The sequence below is a fragment of the Sinocyclocheilus rhinocerous genome, unplaced genomic scaffold, assembly GCF_001515625.1.
Source record: "Sinocyclocheilus rhinocerous isolate Xijiao unplaced genomic scaffold, SAMN03320098_v1.1 scaffold200, whole genome shotgun sequence".
Lineage (NCBI taxonomy): Eukaryota > Metazoa > Chordata > Actinopteri > Cypriniformes > Cyprinidae > Sinocyclocheilus > Sinocyclocheilus rhinocerous.
The window spans coordinates 2,428,495-2,434,014 of record NW_015641014.1 but is presented as its reverse complement, the minus strand read 5'-3'; the positions used below and the strand labels follow the sequence as shown (position 1 = coordinate 2,434,014).

The 5,520-nt window shown below is 37.0% G+C and overlaps 1 pseudogene; it reads left to right on the top strand.

Moving 5' to 3' along the window:
- The window catches only part of LOC107753614 (pyruvate kinase PKM-like), a 22,603-nt pseudogene that overhangs the window by 6,254 nt on the left and 10,829 nt on the right, over positions 1-5,520 (top strand).

Sequence of the window (5,520 nt, the reverse complement as noted above, 5' to 3'; positions counted from 1 at the left end):
TTGAAGGAAACTGTAAGATATGCACGTTTTATTTTCAAAATGTTTCGTTATTGACACGGTGAGTCAGGCAGTTATTACACTGCAAAAAAATAAGGCCTATCTCCATTCAAATATACATTCTAAAATATATGTTTACTTTATAGGCAAAATTGCATAAATTTGAATAGCAATGTGATGTCTCAAAAAGCATTTATAGTACTTATCTCATATTTTCCTAACGTATTGTACCCCTAACTGTGTTAAACATGGTGTCACGTGGATGGAATATGCATGGAAATGATATGCAAATGACATTATGCATATTAAAACTAGGCGTTGTAAGCTGCATATATGGCTATTTCGGGGAGGAGACGGGGTGGAGATTCATGTACGCACAATCTTCAGCTGACTGGGTATTACAAAGGGAATTTTTCGCAGGTTCTGGCGTACGCATGGCTTTATAAATCTGAAAACTTTTGTACGTACGCACGTAAAAAATCTAGCTTTTGTGTGTATGCACACATTTAGGATGAAATCTACGTAAAGTTTTATACATGAGGCCCCAGGTCACTGAAACGGAACATTTTTGAAAACTCCTGCCAGGGTGAAGATTTTCAAATCTTCTTTGAAAATCTTTTCCGGTTGCAGTGTTATCGTGAAGACAGTGAAACCGGAGATTTTGGCCTGCACTGATATCTCCACCTACTGGAAACTTTTTCAGGCTTCTGATTGGCCAACATGGCTTTACGTTTGAGATTATATCGCCACGTGTTGGTTTGGCATGCTCTTGACAGTCCTTCATAGCATGCTTCAACGCATAGTTTGCGTTTTCATGTGGACGGAGATTTTTTTAAAAACGGAAGAAGGAAAAACTCAGTTTATAAAAATACCCGCGTACGTATGGACATGGCCTAAATCTGATAGGAGAATTATTATTATAAGATGTTGGAAGTACCTTTTTAACTTTTTATTCCATAGCAAAGACAGAATTGCAAGATGAAATCTCAGAATTGCAAGAAAATAATAATACATAATATAATTAGTGATGTCAATCGATAAAAAAAATTAACTAGTCACTTTTTTCTGAAATTAATCGCGATTAAAAAAGTTTTTAAATATACTTTTATACTGCATTCGATCTTCAAATTAATGTAGAAACAACATAAAGACAGTATATTTTTAGTATTTGTTTAGTGGCATCTTTTTTTATGACTGAAAGCAAGTATCATTGATACCAATACTACTGATGTCTCTAGGAAATTATTATTTTTTCCTAATAATAAACCATTGAATATAGCCATTCAACATTACAGTATAATTGAGAGCTATCGATTTTAACATTTATTAGACTTTAAAAAATAACTTTAATTTAAGTGAACTAATACAATCTTCACATAAACCCATTATAATAAATGTCATATTTATTGTGTCCTTCAGCAAGTAGGAAATGTACAGAAATTGAATAAAGTTATCAAACACTAAATTCTAAATTAAATATAGATGAATCCTTAAAGCTACAAAAGTTATTGATTGCCTCTTTTTTTGTTTTCTTTTGTTCTTTGATTAACAGACATCACAGCAGCTGGTTATTAGTTTATTTGGCTGCTATTACTTTAAGAGCTGCCGCTGCTGAACATGACGTGGATCTGACGCACATACTCATAGTTTAATTCGCGTTTTATTATGAAATTATACAGGCGACAGGCAGAGCACACCGCCGTATTTGTGCGTGCAATTGAAGAGCATGCACTACGAGCACATTGTAACGGCTGACAGGACAGGAAAATTAGCTTCTACTGACATACGGCCTGACAACATCTGCAGATCACTGATGTTCTACTGAAGCTCCTCGTCACCTGTACCAATTCTGCTCTCGTTTGACTACTGCCTGCCGCTAAGGCTTAACAGACATCACAGCAGCTGGTTATTAGTTTATTTGGCTGCTATTACTTTAAGAGCTGCCGCTGCTGAACATGACGTGGATCTGACGCGCATACTCATAGTTTAATTCGCGTTTTATTATGAAATTATACAGGCGACAGGCAGAGCACACCGCCGTATTTGTACGGCCTGACAACATCTGCAGATCACTGATGTTCTACTGAAGCTCCTCGTCACCTGTACCAATTCTGCTCTCGTTTGACTACTGCCTGCCGCTAAGGCAAAGTGGAGCGCGTCTGAAAAGTCTCCTGTTTGATGTGCTCATAAAGATGCTCTGCATTTAAATAAATACCATTCTTGTCAAGAAAAATGAGACAGAAGCAGCAGTTGTGATTGGGGAGCGTTAACTGCTCATTGACTATAGCCATTCAACATTACAGTATAATTGAGAGCTATCGATTTTAACATTTATTAGACTTTAAAAAATAACTTTAATTTAAGTGAACTAATACAATCTTCACATAAACCCATTATAATAAATGTCATATTTATTGTGTCCTTCAGCAAGTAGGAAATGTACAGAAATTGAATAAAGTTATCAAACACTAAATTCTAAATTAAATATAGATGAATCCTTAAAGCTACAAAAGTTATTGATTGCCTCTTTTTTTGTTTTCTTTTGTTCTTTGATTAACAGACATCACAGCAGCTGGTTATTAGTTTATTTGGCTGCTATTACTTTAAGAGCTGCCGCTGCTGAACATGACGTGGATCTGACGCACATACTCATAGTTTAATTCGCGTTTTATTATGAAATTATACAGGCGACAGGCAGAGCACACCGCCGTATTTGTGCGTGCAATTGAAGAGCATGCACTACGAGCACATTGTAACGGCTGACAGGACAGGAAAATTAGCTTCTACTGACATACGGCCTGACAACATCTGCAGATCACTGATGTTCTACTGAAGCTCCTCGTCACCTGTACCAATTCTGCTCTCGTTTGACTACTGCCTGCCGCTAAGGCGAAGTGGAGCGCGTCTGAAAAGTCTCCTGTTTGATGTGCTCATAAAGATGCTCTGCATTTAAATAAATACCATTCTTGTCAAGAAAAATGAGACAGAAGCAGCAGTTGTGATTGGGGAGCGTTAACTGCATTAAATATTTTTAACGCCATTAAACTGGAAAAATTAATCGCCTGCGTTAACGCGCTAATTTAACTTATCAGTATTGGCCACTGTTTAAATATTTCTTGTTCATGCTTATTTTCCATGTTTGTACTTTTAGATTACATTTTCTGTCATCTTATGCTCACTTACAGTTAATATTTAAAACATTTGACACTCATTTTTACTGTAAATAACTTTTTTAATGCAGTACCATGCTGACACCATCAAGAATGTTCGTGAAGCCATTGAGAGTTTTGGAGCTGGTAGCATTGAGTACCGACCAGTGGCCATTGCTCTGGATACCAAAGGCCCTGAGATCAGGACTGGACTTATTAAGGGCGTAAGTATAGCGTCTTGTTTTCTGATGTTCTTCTCAATTTTTTAAACTCAGACCTCATGTATGTATGTGGTTTCTTCAGAGTGGCACTGAGGAGGTCAAGCTTGTCAAGGGTAACATAATCAAGCTCACTCTGGATGACAGCTTCAAGGACAACTGTGATGACAAGATTCTGTGGCTGGACTACAAGAACATTACAAAGGTGGTGCAGCAGGGCATCATTGACTATAGCCATTCAACATTACAGTATAATTGAGAGCTATCGATTTTAACATTTATTAGACTTTAAAAAATAACTTTAATTTAAGTGAACTAATACAATCTTCACATAAACCCATTATAATAAATGTCATATTTATTGTGTCCTTCAGCAAGTAGGAAATGTACAGAAATTGAATAAAGTTATCAAACACTAAATTCTAAATTAAATATAGATGAATCCTTAAAGCTACAAAAGTTATTGATTGCCTCTTTTTTTGTTTTCTTTTGTTCTTTGATTAACAGACATCACAGCAGCTGGTTATTAGTTTATTTGGCTGCTATTACTTTAAGAGCTGCCGCTGCTGAACATGACGTGGATCTGACGCACATACTCATAGTTTAATTCGCGTTTTATTATGAAATTATACAGGCGACAGGCAGAGCACACCGCCGTATTTGTGCGTGCAATTGAAGAGCATGCACTACGAGCACATTGTAACGGCTGACAGGACAGGAAAATTAGCTTCTACTGACATACGGCCTGACAACATCTGCAGATCACTGATGTTCTACTGAAGCTCCTCGTCACCTGTACCAATTCTGCTCTCGTTTGACTACTGCCTGCCGCTAAGGCAAAGTGGAGCGCGTCTGAAAAGTCTCCTGTTTGATGTGCTCATAAAGATGCTCTGCATTTAAATAAATGCCATTCTTGTCAAGAAAAATGAGACAGAAGCAGCAGTTGTGATTGGGGTGCGTTAACTGCATTAAATATTTTTAACGCCATTAAACTGGAAAAATGAATCGCCTGCGTTAACGCGCTAATTTAACTTATCAGTATTGGCCACTGTTTAAATATTTCTTGTTCATGCTTATTTTCCCTGTTTGTACTTTTAGATTACATTTTCTGTCATCTTATGCTCACTTACAGTTAATATTTAAAACATTTGACACTCATTTTTACTGTAAATAACTTTTTTAATGCAGTACCATGCTGACACCATCAAGAATGTTCGTGAAGCCATTGAGAGTTTTGGAGCTGGTAGCATTGAGTACCGACCAGTGGCCATTGCTCTGGATACCAAAGGCCCTGAGATCAGGACTGGACTTATTAAGGGCGTAAGTATAGCGTCTTGTTTTCTGATGTTCTTCTCAATTTTTTAAACTCAGACCTCATGTATGTATGTGGTTTCTTCAGAGTGGCACTGAGGAGGTCAAGCTTGTCAAGGGTAACATAATCAAGCTCACTCTGGATGACAGCTTCAAGGACAACTGTGATGACAAGATTCTGTGGCTGGACTACAAGAACATTACAAAGGTGGTGCAGCAGGGCAGCCATATTTACGTAGACGACGGTCTTATTTCACTCAAAGTTAAGGAAATTGGTGAGGTCCAAGTTCAAGTTCAATGAATCTCACCTATCATGACCACATAGTATTTTCAAGCCTTTGGAACGTCACAGCAGGACTGTGTTGTTTTAACATTGTTTAATGTTCCAGGTTCTGATTTCCTGAACTGTGAGATTGAGAACGGAGGCATGTTGGGCAGCAAGAAAGGCGTGAACCTGCCTGGGGCCAAAGTTGACCTGCCTGCAGTGTCTGAGAAGGACATTCAGGACCTTCAGTTTGGTGTGGAGCAGGGTGTCGACATGGTTTTTGCCTCCTTTATCCGCAAAGCTGCTGACGTGCATGCTGTCAGGAAGGTGCTTGGAGAGAAAGGCAAAGACATCAAGATCATCAGCAAACTGGAGAACCATGAGGGTGTGCGCAAGTGAGTGATAATAGAAATACATATTATATTAAATCAAATAATATATATTTATTTATATAATTATATATCATTATTTTATATTAATTATATATTACGATTTTTCATTGTATATTTAAGAACTATAATATAATATAATAACTATTATATGTTTAATAAAAATATTTTAAATTAATGTTTAATGTATA